Source organism: Argopecten irradians, chromosome 6 (genome assembly GCF_041381155.1).
Source record: "Argopecten irradians isolate NY chromosome 6, Ai_NY, whole genome shotgun sequence".
NCBI lineage: Eukaryota > Metazoa > Mollusca > Bivalvia > Pectinida > Pectinidae > Argopecten > Argopecten irradians.
The window spans coordinates 28,522,454-28,536,926 of NC_091139.1; the positions used below are offsets into that span (position 1 = coordinate 28,522,454).

General features: G+C 32.8%; 1 pseudogene; it reads right to left on the reverse strand.

Annotated features, from left to right (window-relative positions):
• Positions 1-689: 689 nt before the first annotated feature.
• LOC138325539 (receptor-type tyrosine-protein phosphatase epsilon-like) lies at positions 690-14,074 on the reverse strand (annotated as a pseudogene).
• Between the last annotated feature and the right edge of the window lie 399 nt (positions 14,075-14,473).

A 14,473-nucleotide genomic window follows, 5' to 3' on the forward strand; every position in this document is an offset into this window, starting at 1 on the left:
TTAATATACGGACACGGATGTTTGCACTACCTCTATATTGATCCGTCCTGTAACAACCCTCCACGATATAAAGTCCCAATAAAACGTTTGTTCGGTTAACAATATGCTCTTTACCATTGTAGTGAAACGCTACATCACATTTCATTTTTAAAAATATCTACTAGGTTTAATGATATATGATCGAATGACAAAAAAATTTCGAATTGACATATTTATTTTCCAAAATAGGCCTAATGGTAAACATACATTGTTTAGGGGAAATTTCATTTTGGTGCTTTAAGGTATTGCGCTTAATTACGATTTCCTCATTGAATTGTTCTTTTTACTATGAATGCGGAGATGCATCATTCCTACTGATAACAAAATATCTTTAAATGTATTTTTTAAAGTTGTGTTTCAGAACATTTTCAATATAAAACGTTTTGCTGATAAGATACATTCAAGATTTGCCAGCCATTTATGAGAAAACTAGCCATATGTAAATAATTGATTTAAACCGTTATTATTGTAAAGCTCAGTATGTATAGAGAAAAACAAATAAGACATCACATTTTTTTTTTACATCGTAATAAAATGTTATACGATTGGGAATACATTGTATTTTGTTTTTCAGTCTGCCAAATTGAAACCGTACATGTAATTTGACAATTATTCAGACAAATGTTAACTCAAACACTTGTATAAGAAATAATATTGTAAATATTTATTCGTAGAAAAATGTCGAAAATATTAACATACAAAATGTATCACAAGAACAAATAAAAAGAATATATATTAAAACAGAATATGAAACAACAAGAGGCCCATGGGCCTTAACAGTCACCTGATTCAGATGTATACACACTATAAATTGGCACATTGCGCCCATCATGCTCCTGACGTTATTCAGGATAAAAAATATAATGTGAGTATCTGATTTTATAATGTTGCCAAAACGGCATAAATGTAACAAAAGATATAATCCTTTGTTAAAGCAAAAATAAACACTTCTACATGTATTTCCATTACATATATGAATTAAGAAGAGTTTTGAAGAGTCTATTTTAGTTTGATGTATTTATTATGGACATTACCTTGTGCCTTATAAGGCATGTGCCAAATTTCACTCCAGGTTTGGAGCAGAAGTCATAAATGTAACATGTTAACTGGCACACGACGGATGACGGACGACGCACGACGGCGGACAAAAGGCCATAAGAATAAGACTTTTTCTCAGGTGAACAGAATTACTTTACAATAAATGATGCTTTCTAACATGCACCAATTTTCAATTTTTCTTCTTCATTTTTACCGTTGTCGTTTGTAATTTCATACTGGTCATACAAACTTAACGACAGTAACATGGCTTAAACACTACATTTTTACACCTGATTTCGAATGTCAATTTGTATACACTCTATGGAGGCTACAGCAAGAAAACTTATCTTGATGAATATTCGATTCAACCATGTTAGTACATATGCACACGGTCGATTGCAATGATATCCGAATTATTGTTGAATCATTATTTTATACTTTCAGTTCATATACACATCGGTGGTATCAAGATAATCCCTAATTGTGTTGTAACAGCACTGGTATTGGTCCTGAAACGGAAGAAACGATATATTTAGTTATTGTATTTATACCTTATAAAAATTGTTTTATAAATGAATAAAGTCATAACGTAGTCTTTGTAATGCTCGTTAAATTAATGTATTTTGGTGTTGTTTAAAAAAACAAAAACAAAAAAAAACCTTTCCAATATTACATATAATTTCGATTCTCCACCAAGGTTCCTATCTGATGTCTGTAATATGTGGATATCGAACTATTCGTATATCGAAGCTATTTCGTTTGTCCCCAGAGGTTCGTCATAAGCGTGTCTTAGTCTATCATTTATCGATAATGTGCGATATAAAGAACGACCGATCGCATTTCCTTTCAAACTGATTATCGTTATTGAAAACTTAATTATTATCGACACCACTTATTTGATTACCGACGATGATGTATTTTCTCATTAAAAAAAGCAGTCAACCTGCCTCGTGTTATAAGGTACAAATCCACCAGTTCATTAATCAGCCAGATTACAAAAACAAATCAATAACTTTATAGTTGATTATATTCGCAGGAGTTTTAATATTTTGTGCTAAATTCGCGGATTCACCCAAATTCGCGAAATTTAAAACATCGCAAAACTTTTCACAAAGGATTTTTTTTTTTTTTTTTTTTTTTTTTTTTTTTACATTCGGCAAATGACGCTTTCAGGCTACAAAAAGATTTGTGAATGTAAATCCAAGCAAATATGTTCGAAACAGTAAATCGAGAATATTTGCACCTGCGAAATATAACAACTGTACAGTTCTGTCGCATGTATGTATGATACTTACATAGCATGTGATGAACTCTGGTCGTCTGAAAAGTAGTTGTCGAGCAATCTGGAATATGTCGACTTCTTCATCAGTTTTAATCTGATCCCGCGCGTTGCTTATACAACAGAAAAGTCCACTTTGGGAGTACCCGTCTCTGAAAAGTAAAACAATGGAAGAGATTTAAATGTCGTTATGTTTTCATGTATGATTCCATTATTGAGTTTTATTGGTTGAGGTAACTGATGTTTCTTTACATCTAGCATATAATTATAAGCAATATTTACAGACCCATTTAGAAAGAGTTACATGAAGTAACTTGACACCTGAATACTGTAAATATTTCGCGTCTACGTTAGTTTCAGTATATTCACGAATACATAAATTCGCGATCAAGGGCTCATACTGACAACCGTGCATTCATATATACGTTTCATACAGTTTTTGGCGCAACATATAAACTCATGTTCGAGTATATAGTGAAATTACGCGAAATTAAGTGGATTACAATATTCATCACTTGATTTGTATCTATTTTTTAAGATTTATTTATTCTACATCAAGTGCGAAACAAATTATATATAACTGTATAAATATCACTTTTAATGGCCCGGATGTAAGCGCGCGAGGGGTCTTAAAGTCGGAGGAAACCAAAGTGGCCAAATAAAACACCACGAGACCGGACCAAAACCTCCTTGATAAAAAATGTTATCACGAAGCTCACAATATCTAAAACAGTTATAAAACAAATTGCTCTGCGGTAAACGAATACTGAACGCAAACAATAAACTGGAACTCAATGTCAATAATTCTGAAGTGTATTTTATCTTTTCAAATGATGATACCATATCTATAGCTCAGTAAACACTCTTTTTTATTGTCTGAAATCAAATAAACGTTTATTACAAACCTGCACATGACTACTGTTCGTTTGGACTGATTTGACTTTCGGCGGCTGTCCACAATTTCTAGCAGTTGCAGGAGACCTTGGGAGTTTTGTGGAATTGATGCTTCTTTATCCCATGCAGACATGTGAAACACCCTAACTCTGGACTCATATTTGTGTTCCTGTTATAATCAAGCATGTTTGTACAAAACCGATATTATTTCGTCGCCTGGTTCAATCCTTGTCCAGAAATGCCTGTACATTTTGTATACTGTTATTTTTTTCTCCTTCTCTCTCTTAGAAATTATGAACCCTCCTTATTTTTCAATAAGTGTGATATCTAAACACGTTTGAACGTGGACTATATGTTTAATGTATCTATATCATGTGAAGTTTTATTACAGAAATATATATAATGTATCACTAACTATTGAATCAAAATGCCTACAATGAAATCTTACTTTGTTTGATATGATAAAATCGGTAACGTCTGTATTGGAAAGACTCAATGAGTCTGCTTCGTGTTGGATTACAAAACCTCCGTGAGATTTTTCACTGTCCTTTTCTGGCAACCATTCCTGAGAATTAACAAATAATAACATGGCTAATTCACACTCAAAATAAAACAGAATTTTGGGGTCAAATCGGATGTTTAGCTTACTTTTTAGCGTCTGATATACATGTATTGATTATAGGGACATTATTTTTCATTTAAACTATTTTTAAAGAAATCTTTCGCATGTGATTACATGTTTAAAACAACACGAAAACAAACACAATATAAAATTAATTTGTTGGGAAGAAATCACTTACTGACAGTGACACATATGGAGGTGTCTGTTAGCAGAATGATTAAGATTTCGCAAATTTGAAAGAATTCACGAAATTATCGAAATTAAACCCCGCGAATGTTAAAAACTCTACAGTATACACAGACATAATGTATAATTACCAGGTTGTCGTTTTCGATGATAGCAACCGTATCACAGTCGTAGTCCATTATCATTGCTAATAGATCGACAACGGTGTTCTGTAGAGGATTCTGTGTGACGATGTAGCCGTTTCTGGAGGTGTAGGACTAAAACAGTAACGTAGAATATCCTATTATATAATTAATCGCAATGATATTTATCTAGATTGTTCTATTTTACATGTGTTAATTGTTATGTCATCAGATTTTACGAGTGAGCTTGTTGACTTATTTTTGTAACACACAACTGATGTAAAAAATCATATCGTTATACGAACAGGGAGTGAAATATGTTACATGAAATGTAATCAAATGCATATCCCCCGCACAACATGTAACAATTTGTAATATCAGAAAAAAATATATATGCATTTAAAGATAGAAGACATGTGATAATTGTATCGTCTTTAGAAAAATGTTTTTTTAATTGTAAAATAATAAAACAAAATGGAGATTCTTGCACATTATCGATACCTAAGGAATTTTCACGACTGGACAATTAAGCTGTAACACTAAACTGAAGTATTGTCAATGATATGAGGAATATACTCCTTTGTGATGGATGTATAGCAGTATATATATACGAACTTACACGAATTTCCACAGCGTTGATATAGTCCGTGCTGCCCTGCGCGGGGGAATTCAGGTATACCCTGAATCTATCAACTGAAAGTAGATCACAAATTATAAATCTTAATTGATAATTCTGCTCATCTCGTTTTGAAAATGAATAATATAGATTAATGTCGAAGCTAGTTCTTAAACATGGCATCCAGTTGACCTTATCGTTTAGTGGATTTAGAAGCCAAATAACCATTTCTGAGAAATCACAACTTTCAAAACATATAACTATTAATTTAAATAGTCATGTGCTTGAAACCAAAGAGTCAAATATGAAAAACACTCTTAGGGGTCTACTGGATGCCCTGTTGAAGCATACAATTCTGTATTTGGTAGTGTACCTGGCAGGGACTTTTGGTCTCTGTTCTTGTTACCATTTGCCGGTAATGAGCCTGTTCTGCAGTCATCAGCGGTATATATCGGTTTGAGATCCTGTGTTAGCTTAAACACAAATCATCGAGAAAAAAATAAGGAAGTTTGAAGATTTCGAATATTTTTGTTTTGTTTTTTGTTTCAGTTTTACTAATGTTACTCCTTTCTATCAGAGTAACTTCCTTTCGTTTTACGCCATCAGTACTAATGCAGTGACACGAACGAAATAAATTCGGATTGATTAGCATGGGAAAGTGTGAAAATAATAAAATACAAAGAATTGTTTATATTGTGATAGCGCGTTAAGTGAATTAGTTTTTGAAAAGAAAATTGGCGGTAATAAATAAATTTCAAGCATGCCCGCCCCCTTTACATGATCAAAATTCGTTAAAATTGAAATTAAGAAAATATTCATAGATACAGAAAAGAACGTTAATAATTTAAATCATAATATAGATATTATGAACCTGATATTTCCTGTCTCAGTTTTGTCTGGTTCTCGGGTGAACCACTCTGTAAACTGGTCAAAGTGTGTGTGGAACTTCTCTCTCGATACCAAAAAAAAAAAAAAAAAAACGTGTCTGGTAGGTCAAACGCCTCGATCAGGATTGTGGTGAGAAGAGCGATATATTGTTCCATATATATAAAACAACATATTTATATCATTGTTGTTTTTTTGCCTAATTTAGTCTTTGTTCCTTTCATTTGGTGTTAATCTAGGATGTTACAGATGAATATGTGTTACCGGAAAAGGCAGCAGAACATTAAAATTTCAGTTTGAACTTAAAAGAAACTTTGGTTGATATTTTGCCATATTGTAAACATTTTATGGTTATCGATATTCTAATTTGTGTCAATTTATTTCAATTTCATACAGTTTTCCTGCAAAAAGCAGATTTATTTGGCATCAGGCCAAAGCCTATATTGGACCATCTCTAAACACGTTCGATTATGGTACAATTTTCAACTAAACAGTTGCTTTATGTTTCTCTGGGTACGTAACGCTCTCTTCAACAACAAACCTTGCACGTCTTAAAAATGGCCTTGGTTTTTAAATAGGACGTTAGATTTTTAAAACCAAAATCAAAGCCCCTACTTACACTCGTTTGAACCATGTTTACCCTATCTTTTCTCATTGTTTTAATATATCGGTTTGACGTCTACAGCTCCGACTTGTCTTCCCATGTTTCCATAAGGCGTCAAGGGCGATAAATGTTCCGGTCCGTCCATATACCGGACCACTAAAATTAGAGGGATGCCAAATCATTCATACATATTCACAGTATTTTCATCCACCCATCGATTATTATCCAATTCGTTTATCTTATCAAACAAAGGAACGAATAAGGGATGTCATCAGCCTAAAAACACGTCGATTGATCCGGGTCATACACAAAGAAACTTTAGTTAAAATAAAAAGCAAAACCTGTTTTGAACTGAAGCAAAATATGTTACTTTATATATTATTTTAAAAATGATCAAAAATACCTGCAATGAACTACCATCTTTCCTGGTATAAGCTGTTTTTATATTTGATGCACACGGACGATGGAATACAACCAGTTCGTTAGGATCCGGTGGTCCCATGGTCTGCCACGTGGTGTAGTGAAACTGATGTATCTGTCGTGTAGACTTGAGTCTGAAATGTTTTAAACTCCACTACAAAAATCATCAAATAACGTATATATATATAAAGTCAGATGGTAAGGTTCATACACAACATTTACACACACAAACAACAATATGTCACGTTCGGCCCATAAGATTAGGATTTCTTATTTTAATTTTAATTTTTCAAACAGATAAACTATATAGTGAACCCTTGATAATCCGAACACTTGCGTTCCCAAGCCAAAACCTCCGGATTGGGGGAATTTTCCGGGTTGCTGGATTCTGTTTTCTTTTGTCAATTATCAAGTCCATTCTCTTATCATTCCATCCGAATTTTGTGTTTTCCGGACATATTGATATCCGGATTATCGCGGGGCAACTGAATTGCGTTAGAAACTGATACCTTCTTTTCTGTGATTGTGATTGTCCCTGATTACATAGAACGCGTACGACCCTCTCTCTATCCTGCACAATGCTGAAATTGTTTTGTTACCATCGGTTCCTCCTTCTTCGGGCAGTATTTGGCGCACTTTTTCTACAAATTTTCAGACAATGTGATCATTTCAACGTACATTGTAACTCGCTGATATTATTCCGTCTTTGCATATTGCAGAGTTAGCTCCCCTGTGGAAAGGTTTGCAATTGTGACGTCATTATTTTGGGCACAACTTATGTCGTTTTCTACAGAAAAGACGTCACAATCACCTATACCCCACCTGCAAGGAAAGATAAATCTGTAATATGCAAACACAGGAATATGTATATGTGTCGTTATTTTTCATACTCGTCAATTAAGAAGACCTTTTCATATGATAATTTTTAAAGGCATACATATCTGTGTAGTTACTAAGATTTATAAGGCGTCATGCATTTTTGTCTGTCAATTTCAATGATTTTCACAACTTTATTCATGAAAAGAATTCTTTAGATCATGGAAGGAAAAAAAAAATATCAAAATTAAAATATCCTTCGTTCTGTTTTAGATATTAATCGTAATGATTTTGATACACAATCAAATCCAGTGTTTGTTTTCATTAGTTACCTTTGTTCCCTCGACAAGGTTATAGTACAGCATAACGATTTTTCCGGATTGCAGTTGCCAAATCATGCGCCAAAAATCATCTTTAGTTTTGTCGATTGGGGGGCCTATTATCAAAGATTAAAAGGTTCAATTTAATTAACAATGATTTTGTGAAATGCACAAACAATCCCATCTTTCATGATAATCACAATTATCTGAAGAAACATGTGGTGAAATTATTCCTCCAACATTTCATTCAGACTGGGTGGGTGTGTCATTTCCACTAACGATCAGTTGCGCTGAATGTATAACAAACAATTGTCCATGTGTTTTATAACACGATTTTTTAAAACACGCATGCGCGTTCAAACGGAATACCCTACAGTCTACTCTAAAACCATGTGCCGTTCTTAGTATACATGAGGTCGCTTCCAGCCAAATCACAATCTTGCGCAATATCAGCAATTATCAGATTTTTTTCTCAAAAAATTCTACAAAATTAATATCGGTATCTAAGATTTTAATTTTATCAATGGAAAATTATAAAAAGTATTCATATTGGTATATTGAGACCTGTGTTTTCAAAAATCGTTTATGGAATCCGTTATGAACCCAGATTTACTAGAAAAAAAGGAGTTGCCATGACCATGAATTTAACAGCAGATACTGTTGTTTAAACTAATAATCATGCAATAAAAACATGACGACTGACAGTAACGTATTGTGGTCGCTGTTTACATCAGTGTTACACTTACCTTGAGTCGCGATGTACTCAGCTGGTAGGGAAACACCCTGAAATTAAGAACGTCATAACAGTTGTTATATTGAGTCTTTACGACATCACATTTTCTCCAATTAATTTTAACTTTGCATATGAAACTGAATAAATTATTCTAATATTTTTCTATATTTTACAAATGTTTTCCATCTTACATTATTATAGAATAGATATTTGTACGCGACCTTACTATACCTTTCGACCGGCACCGGGACCGATTGCAGCCAACAATTTCATTGCAAAATACATATGTAGTCCTGTTTACAAACCCTCCGTTAAATTAGGTTTGGCTTGCGTCCCCATAATTAATTTGCGAATCCCTGGTGTATTCCTAAATGTCTTTTCCTTGAATATGTGCATGAACATAATGTTTTAAGCATATACAAATGTAGATCTATTAAAGTTTCTATTGAGATAATGTATCAAAATTCATTGTGATACAAACATCTATGTAGTTGGCGTTGATGTAATCAGAGTTGGAATCTTTGTTCCACTTTGTCAAGAACCCACTCGGGAATGGTCATCTGTAACACAAAAATTCAAATAAGTTACTTCAGTTGTTTTAGAGAAAAAATCGAAGGATCTATTAGTAAAACTATGGCAACAACAAATGAAGTTTGTAACCTATTAATCGATAAAATGAATATGTACAATGAAATATAGGTACTATTTTTCCTTTGTTAATATAATACCTTGGTATTTCATATTTAAGTTTTTTTTTGATATTTTATGAGTTTACGCGCTCAGCACATTAGAGAATTATATTTGAAAATAAAAAAAATGTAAGATCGTTTTCAACCCGATAATAAAGACTTAACATGGAAAAGTAGTCTTGAATCTATTTTTCGATTTGTTTTCCGATTTCATTCCCAATTTTGTTTGCATGGAGGTCGCCGGTAGGAAGTGCCTTTTAAAAACACATATTATAATAACTTGCATGTGATGTGACATTATGTAACTTCATAGTACATCATTTAAACATCTCTATCAATACACTTTTTTGTCAATGCATATAAAACAATATCAGACAGATTTATGACAGGAACTAATAAAGCATAAAGTTATATTATGAAATAAAAATGTTTATACTGGTCAGATACCTTTGCTCTCGATTTCGTTTTTACCTTGTATTCATCTTCAAATACTTTAGCCTTGTTTAACATCTTTGTTTTCACCATTGTTTTCAATTCCGATATCGCTGTCCCAGGGTCAACGGCATTATAGTAGCAATCGTTCGATATCACAGTATTGGCGTAAACACTCCCCGGATGTTCATCCTTAGTGACTTCAATAGCATTGATATAAACATGGCCTTCTCCTATCTTTGTCTCTTTAACGTATTTGGCCTCAGGCTCGGGCTCGGAATAAAACGTTTTGTACTGTTACTCTCATCTGGTATAGAAATTGATATTTTTCTGTCATATGATAACATACTTCCTATTTGTTGATTTTTGTTATAGGAATGGTTCTAAATAATAATTCAAGTCATTATAATGGGCTGGCGAAAAAAGTTGCAATTTAATTATATTGTTGATGAATAACGCCATTACCGTACCAAACCTTACCATTCATCCCATTGTGGTGGAATGAGTTAGACTGTCCATTTCGATTAATATCGTCGAAAGGTGTATCTTTCGCTGAATTTTGCCTCTTTCTGAAATATTTACAAAATAAAAAAGTTTTTATCAAGCAACTGATATATAATGTGAATAAATGCAAATACATCAAGATATGAATGCATTTATCTTTTCATTATTAGATGATTTATACATTACTATCGAAAAGGCTGTCTCGTAGTGTTAGAATGTCAGTAGAAATTATATTTCATCCATGTTATATCAACAAAACTACATTTAGTAAACAAGCATACCTTCTGATAATCAACAGAATGACAATGATTATCACCACCACGACCAGTATGCCAACTAGGACACCAACAATCGTCCCCGTACTGTCGCTAGATGGCGGTATGATTCCTGTAATTAACGTGAATTTCAATTACGATCGGCAGCTATTGTGATATATAGAATCTACGATTAATTTGATACTCAAATGATAAGAAATTTGTTTGAAACGAGAATAAAAGCACACCAAACCCCACAATAAATGATAAGCATAATTGATTCATGACGTAAAATACATGTCCTATATGTCGACAAAAAACTTTTGGATTTGAATTCAATGCTTTTCAAGAAACTCCGGATAGTTAGTGACAACACTGTGGGCTATGGCAGTTATTTAACTTAACCTTACTATTACGTAACAAATCTAACTTTCTCACGTACTGTGAACTTAACTGATGATAATATTCGGTATTTGACCTATCATATGATTACGTCATTTATATATTATGTATGTCGTGTTATCGTTAGTACAGAAACAGCATGGAGTGCGCGAATTCTTCTCTAAGCTAACACGTCCAAAAATCAATTTATGTATGACAGTTTTATGCGCCAATATAAGAAAGTTTACAGTGACGCAACAGAGTTTAAATTTGCATCCCATATCTATGAAAGCACACTATATATAAATTAACAACTTATTCATATCTTACTCGCCATACAGGTATTCCCCTCGTATCCAGCAGCACACATCGATAGACATTCACCAGTGTCCTTCCTACATCTCTCACAGTTTCCACACAGTATACTACAGTTAGCACCGTACAGACTGTCCGTGCACTCTATCAATAAAATAGGTGCACATTATACCCCTCGTTTGAAACAATTCCCATGACATGGAACTTGAGGATTTCTATGTGGCTGCATTAAATATTTATAAAAAAATTCTCGAACATTGACAATAGTAATTAAGATGAGTTTGGATATATATATACGCTCAATCTCTGAAAAGGTATTTATTTATTTGTTTTTATCCTGGGTTATATCAGTAATGAGTTTTGCATTCCTGTCAAATCGAAAGTTGAGCAAACAAACGTCGGGACCCATATATAATCATATATTGCTATTTAAGGAAACACCTTCTTTAAAACGCCAGATACATAAATTTAAAAGTTAAATTAGTTAAATTAATTACCTGTACAAATGCCATCACCTTGTTGACATATTTTGCAGCCGGGTTCACATTTTGAATTACAATCTGGCCGAAAGTATCCATGCTTGCATCCTTTGATAGGCATTTAAAATAAATTCATAATGCTTTTTCAATATGAAAGAGTCGCATATCAATATTGGCATGGCTTGTTTTGAATTTCATGCAGCGTTACACTTATGAAGAAATTCAATTTATATGTATGATGATTTATTTACATAAATGTATATTGTTATCTTAAATATGTTTTTAATATTGCATGTATTTGAAAAGTCAGAGCGCTTGAAATGCAGTATAATTTTGGAAAACATATTAGTTTCATGCACATTAATAAACATACCTTCACAAACTCCACTTCTTATATTGCATTCGACATTGAGACAATTGACAGAACAGTTCATATTACACAAAGACCCATATTTCCCAGGCGGACAATCTAACGAAGATTAGGTATACAATTTAAACACGTATTTTGATCAAATCAAATATCTGACTATATGTCTGAAACAGAGTGTCATGTTTCGGGACATCGCAAATCGGGACTAGTTTCATAATAATTTGATTGAATATGCTGTGACAATTATTGCGAAGTTTGAAATAGATTACAATATATAACGATTGACTAATGTCAGTCTTAGTATTTGTTTTGTCAAAACATTTACTGTACATTGAGACTGATGTTTAATCGTGCATATATGTGTCTACATGTAATTAACACAATTGTCAAAATACATATATCATAATTTATTTTGCTTTTTTTGGTGCATGCGCAATTAGTACTTCATTCCATATAGAGCATATAGTGCCGTGGATTTTTTTCAGGGCGCAATTAATTAATCTTAATATTTTTATCATGAAGTAAAATAAAAAGCTCAAATTTTTCAATGAAAGTAATAGTCTAAAGAAAGTCACTTTCATAACTGAGGAAAATACTAATCTGTCAGTTCCTGTAAAAGTTCGTCAGTGGTGGAGCATATTTAACTGAATTTAACAAAATTATTGGTATAAATAACTTCTATGATTCTAAATTGTTTGAAATTGAAATTACATTGAGAAGAACATTTCTTAATTGATATTGTGTCAAGGCCTGGATTTGACCTTAATTTGTATGACGGTTGATTAAACAGAGAGTGCTCGGTTTTTAGTAAATATTTAATTTTCCATTTATTTAATTTTAAGGAATTTCCATATTAATTAGGGTTTTGCCTTCCTTCAGAATTTTTCCTTGAAAATTGAAATTTTGTTACAGCTAGTTCGAACATTTCCTGATAGCCTGTACATATGTTAAACATTACTCATAAAAAGACATTACTGTTCATATTACATGTATTGTTCAAATAAGTCTCTCACAACCGTCATGGCATAACTGACATTGAGCACTGTAAAAAGTTACCTGTACAATTTCCGAAATTTTTTGACACATATTGTTTCTGCAGGTACCACGACAATCCTGTGAGCAAGTCTGGCCGTATTTTCCTGGGATGCATTCTAATAAATGGAAATGTATATCTTTAGCCCCTGTCAGTATTAATAATCACAACCAATCCAAACTTTTAAATTTATCTGGAAAAGCAATGCCATTTTAAACCTTATGTTTACACACAACATTAGACTAAAACATTTAAAAGATCATTACCAAAACATTGCGAGGTTGTTTGACTGCATGTCACACAATTTGATGCACAATTCATATCACAGATGCTTCCTGTTTTGCCGGGAATACATTCTGAAAATTCAAACAATTACATAACATTACATAACGACGACGATACTTAGTATACATGGTTTTATTCGTCAATTAATCATAATTTTGGTTGACATTTGCTACATTTGAATCAATTTTGAGATTTATTTCGGCACTCCCGATCTCATTTCATCTTTGCCGATTTTTTGAAGACTTGATATAGAGGTGTGGGATATAGTCTAATTACTATTGTGTATTTGCGGAAAAAACCTCACACATTAACGGATGTACTCCTCTGAGAAAGCTCAAATTTTCTTGTATAAACTTTTTTTCTCATAAAGATTTTTGAAAATAGGAGTTCATGCCATAAAAGAAAATAGAAGATAATAAACATATGTCGTGTGCTCTTTTTTGAGCTATTGTCATCCAATGATACCTAATTGACAAAATATTAGATTATATGGGAATTTTGCCGTTTTGACCATATACAAAATAGATTAAAAGCCATTATTTCCGGAATTGAGGTGTTTGATATGTATAGATGTTTGTAGAATTTTATTTTCTAGTAGTCTTCTTTAAAAAAACTATACAGTTTTGTTAATAAGAACTTACATTTTTTTCACCCTCACACATTAAAATATGTGGGTAGTGATTAAGTCAAGGTCGTTTGATACTTACCTGAACAATTCCCATTGTCCTTTGTGCATTTATTTTTACAGCCGCTTGGACAATCAATCTCACACTTACTACCATATTTTCCGTCGACGCAATCTCCTAAAATATGCATATAAAAGCCTTTACTGTATCACATCAAATACGCATTGTGTTGCCATAGTTGTTGTGGGACCATTATAAAGAAAACAACCGGATTTGTTGATAGAGTTTTGAAATCGTTGTCCCAAAATGTCTACCATTATATTTTTCACACCACAAATTACTTCTGAAAGTGTCCATGAAATTTCATATTACGTATCATATTGCAAAATGTTTCTGATTAATCTTAATTTGTAAAAAGGGAAACGAGAGGATGCAGTCAATCGTTGAACTAGAATACTGACGTGTCATGAAGGACCCCCTTCAAATAGCTGACCCACCAAGATACCAGAATCTACTGCATGGAAATCGACA